Genomic DNA, 18,933 nt, shown 5'->3' with positions numbered 1-18,933 from the left:
GTTGGGCTGATTTGTACCTGTGAGTAACACCCGGCATCAAGAAGTAGTTGGCGGGTGATGGAATCCTGAACCTAGTGTAAACCACAAGAATCTACTAGTGTTTAAAACTCAAAATCTCATAAAATTATATACTCCCAGACTTAATTTATATTTAATATATTTTTTTTCCTGATTTTTTTCTGTCTTTCAATAGCAATGTTATACTTGTTTCCAGAAGGTTCTATGTTTAGATCAAATAATTCTCATAGGTAGCCTTCAATGAACTATCATTCAAAAGTAGATGAAAATAAAGCTATTTTAGAATACCATGCCTTTGATTTTTCTGAAATTTCTTGGCTTTTCTATCTGCAAATAAATTTAAAGCAGATATTCTGGGTCATTCTTTAATTATAAAATGCATTAAAAATTACTCACACTTGGTTTATATATTATTTAATGCTATCGTTGTTATGTAATGACTATTTCATCCAATATTTTAAAATGGTTTCCACCATATTTCCATTTAAGATGCTCTAAAACTGTACCCTGTGTTCTCATTTCGTTTGTTGACTCTGCAGACAGTACTTACTATGCCTGGCACTCAGGAGTTGAGATGTGGGAAAGAAAAGGGAGCTGATGCTGTTTCTAGAAAACATGCTTCAGGGTTAATGAGGTTTAAAGAAAGAAGAGAAGAGAAATACCAGACAAAATAGTAAATTCAGTCTTGACCTGATTTAGGTTTTCTGACGGAGTGGATCAGAGTGGGAACTGAGATGCTTTTCCTTTGAATGCCATGTTATATGAAGCATGGAATAAAGAAAGGAGACTTGGAAAACAAACAGAAGAAGTCCAGGACCAAATGACATCTAATACAGTCCATAGCACAAAGGCTTTCCTAGAAATGATGGGAGAATATTTTAGTTAAATAGACACAATCAAGGACCAAAGCCATACTATGTCAACACAACCTTCCTTTGTTTTGTTTTGTTTTTTGATAAACAAAATATAAGAGCAATGACATTGCAAAAATACTGTCTACTATCCCCAGGTAACTACTTCTTAGAGTAGTTAACTCTTGAGACCTATCCTTTATTATCTATCTGCAACCTAGTCACTACTGTCTCAACTATCCTGCTGCTGTTACCACTACCACCACCCAACTGCTAACTACTATTGATAATAAACCACTTTCACCTTTCAAAAAGATAGCAAATGCCCCACCAATAGATTAATCCAAGGCGAAGCATGCCCAAGGACAGTGTAGGCAATAGTAAAGGCTGGCACCTCAGTAGCCTGGAGGCCAATGGCAGGAACCGTTCCATTGGGGATCAGAACATTTTCTGAGGGTGGGTTCTCAGGTGAACACTGGAGGTCAATGAGATCTTCAACAAGAAGATCAGGAGAGTGGATAAATAATTAATCCATGAATAAAATGATCACTAGCACAGAGGTAAGTAAGACACAGATTCTAGAAATGGCTTCCAAACAAAACAAGGTTTTTATTTCACTAAGCAAACGAAAGAATGTCAGAGAAATTCACTAGAGAACAAAGACAAGCAGCAGGAAGACAGGAGTTCCAGCAGTGTTTATGGCTAACACTTCAGGCTTTAAAACACAATATGCTGACATCTTCAGAGCACTGCAAGTTAAATCGAGCCAGAATTCTGGAAATGTCTTGAAAACTAAAGGGAAATAATAAAAAAAATCTCTTACTCAGTTTTTCTCAGAGAGGATTCATTGCCTCTCACTGAGATCAATAAGAAAAAAATTAGAAAATATTATTAATAAATTTCAATTTACACCTGGAGAAACAGATACAAATTATATGTGTCATAAAAATATGGTGGTTAGCAAAAAAAAGATACAAAAAAAGGAGCTAAAAGTGCTAAATCAACACAGAAGGTGGAGTAAGAGTGCAAAATGTAAACTCACAATAAGGTGATTCTAGAAGATGTTTTGATTTATTTTGAGAACCAACAGCATTACTCTCATACATACACAAAAGCATGGATGCACACACCTTAGTGATTCTGGAATTTTAAATGCAGCATGTCCTTTCTCCACACTCTGTGCTTGAACCCAGGATCTAGGGTGCCAGAAACTCCTCATCATGAAAGATCATCCCAGTGGCTCTGGAATTCATTGTCTCTGGCCAGCGAAGATTGACGACCTGGACATCCATGGGAGTAAGCAGAGCAGAGTGGAGCTTAACTAATGATCACAACAGAGACGGGAAATTAATAGAATGTGAGAAATTAGAAGAAGACATAAAGAAAAGGTTAGAGCGTGTTCCAAGAGAGGGAGGCGTCAGAGGGAAGAAAACCATACATGGCATCATATAGAGCAGTTGTTCTCAACTGGTGAGTAGTGACCCCTTTTGGGGGTCATATATGGGATGCCCTGCACATCAGATATTTACATTATGATTCATAACAGTAGCAAAATTACACTTATGAAGTAGTAACAAAATAATTTTATGGCTGGGATCTGCACATGAGGAACTGTACTGAAGGGTGGCAGTGTTAGGAAGGTTGAGGACTCCTAATCTCATGGGCTTTAAGAAACTGTGGTAGAAAATGGACAAAGGCAAGTTGATCCCTCTGAGATTAGTAAGACCTTGGGTTATGTGTGTATATCTGCTGACCCAATGGACAGGCCACAAATTCCATGAATGTCTGTGCCCAACAATCGAGATAGATGATCATGCAGTATTCACTAGCAGCTCATGCAGTTAGGGTGTGAAGTCCACTCTACTTGGCTCTGCTTCCAACTTTGTTAGTTCTCGACCTTGACTGCCAGCCATCAGTGATTGGCGGCTGTTGCTGCAACCCACGAGTATCTCACTGGAACTTGCTTTTACCGTTCCTGCTTTGTTCTCACACCTAGTGGTAAGCTTGGAACTCCCATCACATCTACAATTCCAGCTGCATTCACTCTTTGGTAACTCGCTGTCTCCAAGATGGTCTAGCATCTCTTTTCCTGAAGCAGGTGACAGCAGAAACCATTATGACTTATCTGCTACAGTGAGCTGCACTAGAAACAAGAATATGGAAAAAAGAAATAGCACCTAGTGTACCTTCCCCAGTGGGGGAATCTCCTACTGGCTCTCCTTCTCAGAGCCTGTCCTTCACTTTGGCCCACTCAGCTGTGGAATATCTACCTGTAAGCCTTTTGTTTCTCATCCCCAGTAGTCCTACTTTTGATGTTTTAACCCCCACATTCTTTAACCCCAGCATCTATTTCCCAAGGTGCAGTTCTTACCATGGGCCCCTCTCCCTCACTACCTACAGAGAGCCAACTCCTAAAATATTTACATATAAAACTTACCAAATATGTATTTTTGAAGCGTTCTACACTAATGTTGCTCAGCCTATGATTCAGGATGAGAGTTAGGCCTTAGGAATAAACAATTTAGAAAACACCTACTACGTTTGTGATTGCTTAATCTCTAGGCTTCAGGGGTTGTGAGGGTTAAAGATCAGAGTTGCTACATATTGTGGTTACAATGTGCTTTGTGCAGGATGGAACTTCAGTGTCTGCATCATGATAGTAGGGTGCCCAGGACTGTGTAGACCCCTGTACAAATGTGTGTGTGTGTGTGTGTGTGTGTGTGTGTGTGTACTTTAGCTGTTTGACACTTGTGAGGTCTTTTGATCCAGTGATGAAGAATAGTAAGAGAAAAGAGGTATTTATCTAACACTATTTTCTTATCAGTGCATATGCAAATTCTCCTTTGATTCATTTCTTCCAGATATTTTCCAAGAATCACCTCATATGTCCTTTACTGTCAAATGACTATGCCTGTCTAATTGTTTGTCTGTCTACATGAGAAAAAGGTCACAAGACTGCTGTTACATAACTGTCTCCTGAGAGGCTTCATCCAGCAGTGAATGGAAACAGATGCAGAGACCTGCAGCCAAACAGGCAGAGCTTGGGGAGTCTTGGGGAGTCTTGTGGAAGAGTGGCCAGAGGGGTCAAGGACATCACAAGAAAATCTAAAGAGTCAACCAACCTGAGCCAGTGGGCCTCACAGAAACTAAATTGCCAACCAAAGATCATGCAGGGGATGGACCTTGATCCTCTACCCATTTGTAGCAGATGTGCAGCTTGGTCTTCATGTGGGTCCCCTAACAGTTGGTAAGAAGGCTGTCTTGGACTCTATTGCCTACCATTGGATTGCCTTCTCCTACCTAGACTGCCTGTTTGCGCCTCAGTGGTAGAGCATGTGCTTAGTACTGCTGGGACTGGGGTGGGGTGGTACCCAGAAAATGTTTCCCTTTCTCCAAAGAGAAGGTGAGTGGATAAGGAGAGGCAAGGGATTTATAAGGGTGGGGCTGAGAAGAAAGGAGAGAAGGGAGTGGGGCTGTGTTTGGGATGGAAAATGAATAAAAAATTATTGAAAACAGAGAAGAATTTACATATATAAAAACTGAGTGTATTTTCTTCCCTCTAGAATCCCCTAATAGAATTTTTACTGTTGGCTTCATTGTTATTTATGATACTGTATTACTCTCATTGTGCCTAAAGGCAAGCTTATAATTACCCTATCAAATACATTATTGATCCTCTTTGATGATGACTACAATATATAAATACTCAGAGTATGCAGGAAGGTGTGACCAACATTTCCTACTTCAGTCATATTAAATGTATAATTTTGATTTGTATAACATAAAGTGTATAGCATCTCCCACATCACTCTAGGTCACACACACACACACACACACACACACACACACACACACAAAACTTCTAAAATGCGAGTTTGAGTTTTCTCCCACCCTCCTACTTTGCATACAGCAAAACCAATGAGGTTCTGAGTAGGATGGTCAGAATGTTAAACTACAATTCAGCAATTTAAAGGCTATTCTGAATTCTTAGATGACAGTTATGAAAGGACTGAGTCTGAGACATGGTACCCAAAGCTTCTAAGTCCTCTGATGAAATAGAAGATATGTAGTCTCAAGGAAGACTACCATGGTGGGACCACCAAGCTTGCAAGAGGTATTGAATAAAGTACAGCCTTCCTGTGTTTGTTGCCCTTGCATGCTATAGACAAGGCAGATGGATGAGTCTTTCAGTGTGACTTGAGAAAACTATTCAACAGCACAGTGTTTTGAAATGTAGTTTAAGACATCATGTTTTAAGCTGGGCAGTGGTGGCACATGCCTTTAATCCCAGCACTCGGGAGGCAGAGGCAGGCGGATATCTGAGTTCGAGGCCAGCCTGGTCTACAAAGTGAGTTCCAGGACAGCCAGGACTACACAGAGAAACCCTGCCTCAAAAACCAAAAGAAAAGAAAAGAAAAGAAAAGAAAAGAAAAGAAAAGAAAAGAAAAGAAAAGAAAAGAAAAGAAAAGACATCATGTTGTAAACTTTAAAATAGAGTCTCTCACAGGCTTATGTGTCTGTGGACCTAGTCTCTACATAGTTGCACCATTTGGAAAGGTAGTGGAACCGTCTGAACTCAGGAGCCTACCTCAGAACATAGGGTCAGGGTGTTGGGATTTAAGGGTAAAAGTCCATCCTGTGTCTCGTGAGCCTCTGCTTCGTGATAGCCAAGACTTGACTTGTTGCAAGCACTAGCCACAGTTCAGTCACCATCTGCCGTGTATTCTTCACAGTAGTCTATGTCCCTCCACCATGATTCCTGCCCCCTTTAACTGTACATGTGAAATATTCTGTCACAATTAACAGAGGAAAACATCGCTATGATATCCAGGATCCATGTCCAATTGTCTCCTTGGAAGAAGATAAGAAGATAAAAAAAATGTGTGAGTGGGAACAGAAAAGGAAACGACCTTCTTTTCTTCTGTGTGACAAAATCAGCTGAGTTAGAAATTTGAGTTTTTATTCATTTTGAAGCACTGTGTATTCTTTATATGATCACAGACTCTGTATCCACATTTCTTGGTTAAAATTTCTGTTGCCCGCACTGTAAGCAACACAAAATCCCCCAAAGAAATACATAAGGAATTTTACATTCAAGTTTTAGTGCCAACTTGCTATCTGGGTGATATCTACCCTCACTTCTCGTCTACCTGAGTAACAAATTTCTGCCTTCAAGATTCTGCCCACTTCCATGTTACTGTAGAAAACTAATACAGAGTCTCTTACTGTTTCAAGACACAGTAATAAATAAAATTGACCTCACAATTTCCTTGTATGTAATGTCAAGCCAGACTTGCTTTTTAAATTGAATATAGCAAAGTAGGTAACTAAAAAGGTTTGGATTTAAGTGAATGAAATATATTCTGCCCGTGTGAGAACCGAAGGAAAACACCCTGCCTATTTCTTTTAGAGCTTAGACATCGTTGAACATTAAAAGTGAAAGTGTAAAAAAAAAATGCAGCTAATAATCCTCAAAACTATGTGCATCCTAAGTATAGTGGGACCTCAGAGGTTATAGGAAGAAAGAAATGTTCATCCTATATGCACAAAACATTTATCTTTGCCTTTAATTATTTAGAAGATCATGTACTGAACAGTAAACATTGTTTTGCCATTATTTCAATATTTTCATGCAATGCCTTCAATTGTCTTCTGAAGGAGTAAGATTCAGAGTACCGCAGATGGGTCTTTGTTTTTGACAAGTCCAGAAGTCAACCTCCCTGAGAAGGTACACAAGATAAAGCAGTGATGCCCATGCCCAGCCTGAGTTGTTAGCCTTTCCTATTTTTCTTCCTGCACATGTTAGCTAGGTCTCCGACACCGGGCACCTATCACCTGTGATAAGCTCAGAGTACCAATCAGAGCATCTAAGTAGCTACCTCTTCTTGGCTAGAGAGGACCAGGCAGAGAAGTTGATTTTAAAGATTTATTTTGCAGGAAGTATTTGGGAAAGGTGGTTGAGTCAGGAATTCTGCAGGGTTTTTGTTTTGTTTTTGTTCTTTGGAAGTATGAGAGATCTAGTCTGCCATTTTTGGCTTCCAGATTCTTCTATGTACGTCTTCAAATTATGCCAAGACTTTTCTTGTAATTCTTGTTATTCAGTGACTATGTTTAATTTAGTTTTTAGTAAGGAACCTAGATTTGAATGGAGCTGTCATGTTGGACACAGAAACCATATTGAGTTCACTTACCCAGATGAAATAATACTTTAATTCAGAATGATGGTTACTATCTTTATTTCAATCACTATTTTGATATACATCCCTAAGCACCTTAAATTAATGGATTTATGTGAAACATTTTCTCTTGGTGTTTCATTTTACTATCTAAGCAGAAATGAGTTTTTAAAAGTCTCACTTAAGCAATGAGGCAAAAATGGGAGTTTTATTTCTCAAGAAAGCACATGCTATTTCATCAAGGAGACAAGGAGGACACATCATACAGCTCCATCAGTTCAGGTTGTCAGTGTCTCTAAAGCCTGTGAGATTTCCCTGATTTGTGTATCAAAGCCTCTCTGTTACTTTATCAGAGTCCTTTCATGAAAGGGGCTCGGAAGGTTGTTTATCAAACCAAAGATTTACATAACTCAGTGACTCAAAAATTAAAAAGAAAAAAATCAATAGTCCACTGTGACTTCCATGATCTTTGGCCAAATGTTAGTGTCTTTAATCACTGTCCAAGGAAGGCTGATTAATTTGTATGTGCCATATGTGCCCTGATTAAGGCTTTTACAAAGTGAACTTGTTTCCTAAATTTTAATTGACCATATACCATCATGTTGTGGCTTGGAATTGGGTTAAATGGGTCTCACCAGAGGTTGGTATTACAGAATTGGTCCCCAAGATGCTGAGTCAGGAGGTAGTATGATCACAACAGGTGTGCCTTGTCACAGGTCATTAGGTTAACTGTAGATGGTCTAGGACATCATTACTTCTTCACCTTCATGTATATCCACTGCTGTGATGACACTCATTTCTGATGTGATACTTACCAGTGCCAAGCTAGTGTTAGAGCCTTGCTCTAAAACTTCATAACTGTGTGTAAGATTAGCCCCTTTACATTATAAAGACAGTTCACCTAGGGCATTTTATCAGAAAAACGCACTAACACATATCAAGATGAACTATTCTACCCTACTGTCTGACATTCTTCATCCTCTTTAGGTATCCTATCCCCCTATCCCAGGTGCACTCCACCAGGTGACAGACTTGCTGATTCTAAACACTGCTAGGGGCTTCCCCTTCATTTCTTTGTAAATGCAAGTCTTGGTATGTTTGCTCTGTCTTATTTTAAACCACATTCAGACAGCAAACATCTACTCAAGGCTCTTTTCTCTAGAACCAAACTTCTCGTACTGATCTACGTTTTTGAGATAACTTTGCTGATAATCAATATAAACCAATTTGCCTAACATAATGGAAAAGTAAGTTATTAAAAAAATGTGTAGCCAGAAGCATCAAAAAGAATTTGAAATATCAAATCTTAGAGAATAGAAAAACTGGAAGAGTTTCAAGTATTTTAGTAGCAGAGAGTGGCTGAGTGAGTCATGGACCCATGTTGGTGAGGTCTAGACTCATGCCCACAAATTCTCCAAACTGAAACAAAATAGGAAAAGAGTAAGCCCGATCCACCTGATACGAAGGTTAAATACATTACTACATACATATACATAAGACTGTCTACTACAGCTGGAAATGACCAAGAAATATTACTCATTTACATAGTAATTATGTAAATGAATTCGGAGTACTATTTAAATAGTAAATGTTTGTATTAAGTCAGGCTTCCCTAGAGAAACAGAATGAATAGACTGAATCTGTATGTAACCACAGATGTTTCCACCTGTTCTCCAGTTCTTGAATAGCCATCTGGAGACTTATTATTTATTAATTAAATGCCTAGGCAATAAGATAGGCTTGTTCCCACTAGATCGTAATTTACATTAACCTGTATTATTCTATTTTTGCCACAAGGCTATTTACCTCTCCTAAGTTTCATGCATCTGATTTTGTCCAAGTCTGGGTTGGGAATCTTCTTGCCTCTGACTCTATCCAAGAGTTCCTCTCTCACTACCAGGTGTCCTACCTTCTTGCCTCAGTTTATTGGCTATCAGATTTCTATTGATGCTTCCAATCAGTACATAAGAGATTATCCCTATATCTGTATATAAATACAAAAAAAAGGATTTATTAGAGTGGCTTATATAATGTGACCCAGCTAATCCAAAAGAAGCTGTTTTCCAAATGAAAGTCATGAAGTCCAAAATCTGTTCTGTCCACAAGACTGATGTCTCCGTTGGTCTTCAGTCTACACTGGAATCCTGAAGAAATAAGCTCTAATGCCAATGAAGGAATAGACTTGCCAGCAAAGGAGAGAGAGAGAGAGAGAGAGAGAGAGAGAGAGAGAGAGAGAGAGAGAGAGAGAGAAGAACTTTTCTTCTTCCATGTCCTTCATATAGGCTAGCACCAGAAGGTGTGGCCCAGATTAAAGATGGACTATACCATTTTAAAAGATAGAGATTAAAAGTAGGTCTTCCAACTTCAAATGATTTAATTAAGAAAAAGAAAAACAAAAAGAAAAACAACCCTCACAGATATACCCAGGTCTCCTGTCGTAGTTGAGAACCAAGAATAGCCATAGCTGAAACTCATACTTAAGTTTGAGTAACTCATACTTAAGTTTGCCTCCATGGGCAGAGTGTATGCATTCTATTTCTGAAACCAAAGCTCAGTCAATCTAGCTAAAAAGCATTTGTAAATAGAACTGTTATGCCAATGCTGGGAAAGGCTAGTCTGTCAGATGCTATTGCTGTTTTACAGTTCAGTACATTACTGATAGTTCCATCAAAAACTGCAAGTCCTGTTGGATTTCTAAGTTGGAGATTTCTTAAGTATATGCATCAGAAAGAGATGACAAGGCACAACAAAACAGCCATTGAATCTGTTTGAATCCAGTATCAACTTCTCGTGGGCATTTGATTGTTTTAATATAATAATTGGGTTTTTCTGTCATAGATATTTTGTGTACAGAAAATTTTCCTATACAGAAAGAAACAGGACTGTGCTTTCACACTGATCATGCTTGTGGATGCTGCTCCAGTGTCATGCCTGCCAGCTTGCCACCATGCTTCCTGTCATGATGATCATTGACACACTCTCTAAAACTATAAATGAGCCCCCAATAAAATGATTTCTTTAACAAGTCACTTCTGTCCTGGTGTCTCTTTACAGCAAAAGAAATGTAACTAGGATGCCATATTTAATATGTGCCTCCATAGCACAAATGAATTCTGAATTCTGTGCCTTTGCAACTCTTCTTGCTGTGGGATTATCTCAACACTTGAGGGAGAGTAGTGGTACTCTGTCCAACTTGTCTGGTTCCTTGTACAGCTCAGCTCTACAATTTACCTGGCTTTGCCAGTTCAACAGTTTCTACTGGCTGACTGTCTTACTCATCCATTTTGAACCCAGCCTCATTCATCTGTACTACATAAAAAAAAAGAAGAACCATTTTATTTTATTATGTGCTATTTTGCCTTCATGTGCATTGCATATGGGCAGTGCCTGTAGAAGTCAAAATAAAAGGACACTGAATCCCGAGACTAGTGTTACAATGGTTGTGAGCCACCATGTCAGTGCTGGAATCAACTCAAGTCCTCCTTTCCACCCCCAATTCCTCTTCATTTTTATCAGCACTGTGAATTTATTTTGGCCCTCTGTTTTACACTACTTAGCTTATCTACTTAGCAAGTATCTAACTAGTTATTCTACCCCTGCCTTCTTGAACCACTACCAGCTGCTCTGAGATATGATATGGGAATCTTGGAAGGAAGTCAATGAGACAAAAAGTTATTATGATAACTAAATGTTATTTAGCTTTTGAATATCATTTAGTTACGGTAACATACAGTAGAGTTTTCTATATCAAACAGAGAAACAAATATGAAAGTCAGCTTCCCTAATGTTCATCCATATACTCATAAATCTGTACAAATATTTAAAAGATGGTCTTCTTGACAGATGTTTTCATTTTCCAAATATTTTATTTTCCAATATTTATTATAAGCATGTTAATATGTTTATTATTCTTTAAGTGAAAGAATAAATGATTTAAAATTTTCAAAACCTCTGTGGGAGAATATTAAAATAAATATGTAAGATAGCCCTGTAAGAGCCCAACATTGGTTCTTTCTTTTTATCTTCTTTTCTTTCTTTCTTTCTTTCTTTCTTTCTTTCTTTCTTTCTTTCTTTCTTTCTAAAATTTTCTTTAATCTTTTTTTTACAGTCCAGTCATTATCCACCTTCTGGTCAGCCCTCCAGCAGTTTCTCATCCCATTCATCCTCCACCCTCCAGTCTCCAAGAGGATGTCCCCACCTACCCCACCCCACCCCATCTCACTAGGTCTCCCCACTTCCTGCAACCTCAAGTCTCTTGAGAGTTAGGCCCCTCTTCTCTCACTGAGGCCAGACTAGGCAGTCCTCTGCTGTATATGTGTCGGGGGCCTCATACCAGCTAGTGTATGCTGCATGGTTGGTGGAAGAACTCAACATTGTTAATGTCTATAAAGCTGCCCATGGGCTTAAAAACTTGAAAATTACTATTCTGCAACAGGGAGCAAATCCTTGTGACTATTTCAGGAGGATAATGGGTCTGAGTGAGTCTACACTGCACAGGAATCCTTGCATGCATGAGCCATGGGGCTGTGGAACTCAGGATACAGGTATGAGAGGAGGCTTTGAGTGGGACTTTGTGAATTTTCTGACATGTGCAATCAGGGTAGCTTGAGATATGTTCAGAGGAAAAGGAAAGTTGGGGCTCTCAAATAACTTCCGTGTAAGAAGATTCACATTAAAAGAACAGTCTCTAAAGAATGAAGAAATGAGGAGTGTAAAGACAGAGAGCTCGATAAGGGGAAAGCATCACAAACACCAAAGGAGTGGTGTTTCCAGTGGCCATTGCTGCAGGCGTCAAATGTTGGAAAATCTCTTGTTTGCAACAAAGGGCTCTATTGACATCAGAGAGCCCCCAGGGCTGTGGGAGAGGATCTGGCTTAGGGTACCCTAGAAAGCTAAAGGCTGGGATAGCTTCTTTCTCATGGTATTCTTTTTAGAAATAGGAAAGGTTGTAATATGATAACTGGGATAGAGGTGGGCACATGGTGGGATAGGGTCTTTTAAGAGACAGAAAATTAATATCCCATGAAGAATAGTCCTCATGTGTTTGTCTTTCTTGTAAAATTACATGCAGAGTTAGATGGTCTATTTAACAAATATATATATATATATATATATATATATACATATATATATATATATATATATATATATATATATATTCTCCACAGTTGTTACCTATAAAAAAAACCCATAGAAACTTCTTTTATATTGGTACATAATTAATTCACCAGTTATATGTTTTAGTGTTTATTAATATAGAACAGTGCTTATGCCATTTCATAAAACGTTTTAAAGGGATAGCTGCTTATGACAATAAGGTCAAGGTACATTGAGATCACATGGTAATAAAACACCACAGAAAATTTATTTAAAATGCTGGTCATTTATATCCACAGAAGAATATGTGTTTCATGTTTCCCATTGAGAGAGTATGGTGAACTAACCATATTATTTTTAAGGTTCTGGAAGCCCATAAAGCAGAGGAGAATTACTGCCTGTGGGAATTCCAAAGAAATAATTAGTTTTTGATGATCAAGATGCATTCAATTCATCTGTCTGTGTGCACGATGTCAAATTTCTAAGTATAAAGTATGTGATCCGTTAAATATCTATGAAGTATCAGTGAAGTAAAATCAGGGAGAAAAATCCTGTGCTCTAAAGATGAGTCTAATTTAAAAGTAGGCCAATTAAAATTTAAACATCCAATTCATAACTCTTCAGTTATTTCCATGAGGTTACTCAAACATCTGTGAATAAGAAAAAAAAATCACATTACAAACACAAAACACACAGGAGCCTGTGTAGGCTCAAAATAAAGCCAAATTATGCACAACTGAGAAATTAGTAGCATGATGATGATAGTTTGTTTTATCCACTTATGAGATGAATGGTTAGCCAACTGAATATTCATTACCATAATCTTTCATTTAAGAACCATTTTTTCCCTTAGAAACCCACAACTTTTTTTAAATAGGGAAGAGGCGATCATGGGTTTGTAAACTTGTTAGTGGAGCGAATCTACCTGTTTACTAATGACAACTACCCAGGATAAAGAAACTATTAATTCTTTCAATGACTAGTTAGAAAACAGCATAGAAATAAAACTGTAATGTGTTTACGGTAGACAGCTCCATATTTATTACTGCCCATTATTTCCATACGGCTATTGTACCAGGCAGTTGTGGGGGATGTCACCGGGCTCACTGGCCCTCTAGGGTGGTAAGCAGAAGCCCTATCTACACTAGCAGAAAGGCCAAAGAAGGGCAACAAAAAGAAACTTCTGCTGGGCCTTCAACGTAGAAATGAGTCCTAGACACCAATCATGTAAGTAGTGGGATCAGGGTCAAGATTAGTTAGAGTTTCTAATACACTTGTGGTCAGGTGCTGGCAGAGTTACCAGTATGGTGACTTTCTGGCATTTTACTATCCAAGTCAGAATGTCACCCAGTCTCCTTAACTGCTCCATTCCACACTGTGCGTTGGAATTCTGCTGCAAAAGGTTTGCTTTTGAGAATTATTTTTTTTCCTGTTACTTTTTCAGACATCCTAGTGAAGCTATTAGCCAGCTGATACAGTCACCGCGACTTCGAGCAAAGTAGCCAGAGTAGATTCTATTGTTTGTAACCAAGGGAGTTGACTGATAACTTAGTAAATGAAAAAAAAAAAAAAAAAAAAAAAGAAATAAATCAAGCTGGGAAGGCTCCTTTGAGTTAGTAAAATACTTCCTGGGAGAAAAGTCGTGAGAGTTCAATGTTTGAGACATTTAATTTTGAAAGGTTAATAAAACCAAGCTGTAGACTGTGGTAGTAAGGGCCCTGTCTGAAAAGGTCTGGGTTTGCAACTAGCCATCCCCATGGCTGACTAAGGATAAGAGCTGTAACCTTTTGATACTCGCTGTATCACCTATGATACACAGCAACAGTGCTCAGTGATTACAAGGATTTAAAAGAAACCATTTATGCAGTTGCAGTATCAGTGTGAAGCTTTATACTTCAAATTGCCTGACAAATAGCTTTTTGCTGAACTATTGTTAGTGCCACATAGTTTGAAGAAAAAAAATTTCAGTTACAAGAAATATAATCCTCTCCAGCAACTTTAAGCAGGAAGAGATTTATTTGGGAGATTTAAAGCATGTTCTGAATGTTTGAGCTGAGGATATCAAATGTAGAAAAAATTCTGGAAGCAATCCACAGAATATGCTAAAAAAGAAGAAGCTTTCCTGGTCCTGTCCAAGAAAATGTAGAATCAGGATGCTTTGGGGCAATCAGGATTCTGCTTCTACATTTTCTTACATGTGCTGTGTCCAGGAAGCCATGTGGTCAGTCAGGAAATCATTATTCTAATTTCTGTCACCATACTTTATCTTGTTATAATTTGTATTTTATATAAACAGACTACTTAACATTATTTTGTGAAATTTAAGTGCATGCTAATATGTGTGGCACTGAAACAAACTTCTTTTGCTTAGTACATTGTAATAACAATCCTCAATAATATTAACACCTTAACACTATTGAGAGGCCAAACCTACTCCATCTTGGAACCAGCTTCAATCTTAAAAGATAAACAAAATGGGGCCTGAAAACTTGGCCCACAGCTGAACCCAAGCTGCACCCATGTACCAGAAAGGACCCCATGGCTTGTCCTTGGCCAGAATTACCCCTAGCTACCTCTTAGCAACAGTCAATCAAAGATTAGTCTGACTGTTTCAAATGTACTTTCAGACTGTTCCTGATTGTATACAGTCTTACTTCAGAGCACCCACCTGTCAGTTTGCAATAGACATTCAGTTAGATGCTTGCCAGAATGGACCTCAACCCCTTACCTGCTTCCATTTTCTATTAAAACAATGTCCTAATGAGAGTTCGAGGCTGCTTCACCAAACCTTCCTGTGGGTCAGCAGTGAGTAAGCCCAAACTTGAGTTTGTAATAAAGAGACCCTAATGTGATTACATTGGAAATGGCCCCTTGGTGGTCTTTTGGGGTTCACAAAGGCTTCCTGGAAAAATACCATTACCCATGGGTATGTTACAACATATGGCAAGATAGAATTCATTTGTGTTGTTAAGCAGTGGACCTTAAATAGAGTGTCTTCTGGATAATCCAGGTGAACTCAACAGCAATAATGAGTAACGTTAAAGTGAAAAAGCATCGCTAAGAGTGGGTAGAGGGGTTGAAAGGAAAGATCCTAGCCACTTTCCCAGGACAATGTGGTCTAAGAACCAAAGAATAAGTATGAAATGCCACAATGTGAAGGAACTCTCCTCCAGATGCAGGGGAACACAAGAACACGTGTGCTTCCTGAGAGCCTCTCTCAACAGTAATGGAGGTCTGAGGACACTGGTTTTGATCTTGTGATGGGCTTCTACAGATGTTTAAGAGAACGGACTTGTATTGCCTTAAGCTACTACTAAATTTTTGGCAGTTTGTAGTGGAGTAGTGTTTCTTGACATCTTGACATTCTTTGGACAGGTAATTCTTGTGGGAACATCCTGTGTATTGTCGCATGTTAACAGCAAACCTGGGTTCTGCCCACTGAAGGTATTAGCACTTTCAATCATGATGACAATAAAGTATATTCTAGGCAATGCTAAACACCCTCTGAGGTACAACATGAGAACCAGGTGCCTTGCCACTATCTTTTTAGATAGCATCCTGTTCAAAAACACCTGGATGGATTCCAGATTAGGATTATCATTGATAATGCTTCTTTGTGCATCTATGTATGTGTTTTGATAAATGGAGGAGCAAAAGGAAAGGAGAAAAAGTAAAGCATAATCTTGCTGCTTCTACATGGATGACCATGTCCTAATCGCTCAAACATAATTGCAAAGACTTGTTTAAGTAAAGTCCCAAAGCAGACCACATCAAGGTACACTGGTCTCAGAACATACCTATTTACAAATGCATAGGCAATATATGAAAATTTCCATTGTATTTAATTTTTGAAAAATCTTTACAATAGTTGCCATTTCCTCTATAGTCAATCATACAGATTTATTGAGTGTCTAAATCATGTTATGAATTAATTTTGCACTTGTGTGACATTTAATAGGGACATACATTTAAAGGATGTGGCTTTATTTTTTTTTATTATCTTATTTATTTACATTTCAAATGTTGATCCCCTTAATACAGTATTTATTAATGCAACCACACTCAAACTTTCAGAACCCGAAAAGAAGGCATTCAGTAAAGCTGAAGGCACTGAGTGGAGTTGTCCCAAAAAACCCTGTCATATGTGCTGTAGTCTGAAGAACTGGAAGGGTGGGGCTTCCAGGGGTCTTTGATGCCCAGATGATTTCAGCCCCAGATGCAAGCCATGGAGATTTAGGGTTTGCTGCTTACCCTGTAGGGATTTAGTTTTGGTGTGGTCTGACCTTTTCTAACTATGTTCCCATTCCTCCTTTTTTGAAATGTCAATGCTTATTCTGTGCCATTGTGTTTCAGAAATATATAATTTGGTTTTTATTTTATTTTATAGATGCTGATGGTTAAGAAACTAGCTTAAGTCTCAAAGAAACAGACTTTGCGCTTTTGAGTTGTTGGGATTGTTAATGAATATGGGAACGATTAGAGATGGACTGAATGCGTTCGATATTAGGAGGTGAAAATGAGACTTCAGTGTAATGGGGTGAAAGGTTATGACTTGAATCGATGTATTTGGGTGTCAAGTTGGTAAACTTGGAATAGTTAATCTTCACTGTCAACTTGAGTGAATTTAGAAAAAACTCAAAAATAAACCTCTGAGTGTGTCTAAGATCATGCTTCTGAGTGGTTTAATTGAGGAGAGCAGACTACTCTGAATGTGGACAGCATCTTCCCATGGACTGAAGTCTGACGAAGAGTAAAAAGAAGAAAGAAAGTAGGACACTGGTGTTCCTGTCTCTGCTTCTTGTCAGTTTATACACTGTGACAGCCAGACAAGCCTCTTCCACTACCCCTTCCATTCTAGGAAAGAGTCTCTCAGACAGTCAAAATAATCCTTCTTCCTGAATTGCTTTTGTCCAATATTTTGTCATAGCACCAAAGGTCATTACTGCACCTAGGATAAAGCCTTGAAGTTTTTCCACATAATAATATGAGTCAATACTTTTTTTTTATTCTGAAATAATGTGACATTTTATGAACATATAAAATTTGGGGGATCTACAAACTTACCAATGAACACTAAGTAATATATACTTGTGGAACCACCATGAAACATGCATATTTTGTGTGAATCATTCTCACTCTTCAGATTATTTATATGAGAGGAGTTGATGGGCCAATGCAACTGTAACTTGCCAAAATATTTTTCAGAGGTAGCACCATTTTACATTCCTACTAATGATGTATAAGAGTTTCAGTGGCCCCGCCTTCTTGCTAAGTTGGTTATTTTCCTGAAAATATAAAAACAAGGAAGCCAACAATAAATAGACAAGTTGCCTAATTATAAAATAGGCAATGGTTTTAAATAAGTAGTTCTCCATAGAATAGAAATAATGAATAAATGCCTGAAAAGATGATCAATGTTATTAGTGCATAGAAAAGTACAAATTAAAGCACAAGATTTCACTTCTACTTCTCTGGAACTTCAGTAGAATACCTTGTAATTAAAAAGATATTCAGCCGTCTTTTGAGGAAAATCATCATTTACTCTAGGACAACTGACTTCACAGAGAATGTGGACTATAACAACCTGGGGTCACCTCTAAGGCATGATAAAGACCCCTAGCAACCCGTGGACACCCATGAGGCATAATAAGGACCATAGCAGCCTGTGATCATCTGGGAGGCATGGTGAGGACCATAGCAACCCGTGGACACTCATGAGGCCTAAAGACATATTTCTTTGTGGTCACAGGTATCCATGATTCACCCGACAGTTCACCACTAGCTCTTTTTCTTTGTCCATTTCTATTTCACAGCCTCTGAAGCGATCAAAGCAAGTCTATTTGTTCCCTACATGTTTCCTGAGTCTGTGAAGCCGTCCTTTCCATTTCAAAGGAGAGCTTCACCTCTCACTGGTGTTCTTTTGGGACTAATGCCAGTAAGTCCTTACTTCCTTTTCTAGTCTCCCATCATGCCACAGCTTAACCTTTGATCCCAGAATTCATCCCGTTTGAAAAGAGCATTTTTTTTTCTTTTTTTCTGTAGCTATGTATGCTTTTAAGAAACACTTCTAATACACGCCTACAGACAGACAGGGGTGTACATGTTCTTAGCAAAATACCAAGTGAAAAAATTTCAAAATCTCAAGGAGTGACCTACTTAATTTTCTCTGTGTGTTCTGTCATTGGCACTGAAAAATTTCACAGGTGAAAAGTCTGCAGTAAAGTAACAGCAAGTCTTTAGAACAATCCTCTATGTGAATGTTCAGTTCTTTTTCTTCATGACAAGGCATAATTAGATCACTGTTCAGTATAAACCTATGCTCAATTTTTTTGCAAGCCAGTAAGAAAAAAAATCATTATAATTGCCTTAAAGAAGATTATTAAAAGTTAGAAATATACCTCTGCACATTTTTAGTTTTATTTTTAGTTTCATGGCGGTTTCCCATTTTGGAAGGACATGCTGAAGCATGCAGATAGATGTCTAAGAATAAACCAAGAGGGCTCATATGAGCAATATTGATTTTAGAAACATGTCACTCGGTGGAGTTTGATGCCCACTTTCTCTGTAATGGCGATATTTAATTCCCTTGACTGTAGAGCTGTATTTCAAGTCCTGATTTTATATCGGGCTTAAATATTTTGTTGCAGGTAATACTATTCATCTTATTCTAGAAATGTGTTTGACCTTATTTTTCAGGTTAGCTAGATATGTATAAACTGGTGAAAACTGTCTAAGTTGTAGCTCTGTATTTTTAAACACCTGTGACTTTTATGTAGTTGGGACAAACTACC

At 38.2% G+C, this 18,933-nt stretch overlaps 1 long non-coding RNA gene across 1 annotated transcript in view; it reads right to left on the bottom strand.

Annotated features, from left to right (window-relative positions):
- Positions 1 to 1,547: 1,547 nt before the first annotated feature.
- The window catches only part of LOC143434299 (uncharacterized), a 73,527-nt gene continuing 56,141 nt past the window's right edge, over positions 1,548 to 18,933 (bottom strand). The window contains exons 2-3 of the long non-coding RNA XR_013103697.1: positions 2,000 to 2,149; positions 1,548 to 1,661 (exon numbers count right to left, since the gene is read on the bottom strand). This is a non-coding gene — a long non-coding RNA (uncharacterized LOC143434299). The remainder of the gene's footprint in view (positions 1,662 to 1,999; positions 2,150 to 18,933) is intronic.

The sequence above is a fragment of the Arvicanthis niloticus genome, chromosome 14, assembly GCF_011762505.2.
Source record: "Arvicanthis niloticus isolate mArvNil1 chromosome 14, mArvNil1.pat.X, whole genome shotgun sequence".
NCBI classification, from domain to species: Eukaryota; Metazoa; Chordata; class Mammalia; order Rodentia; family Muridae; genus Arvicanthis; species Arvicanthis niloticus.
Note: the sequence above shows the minus strand (reverse complement) of the source record. Positions and strands in the feature narration are given on the sequence as shown.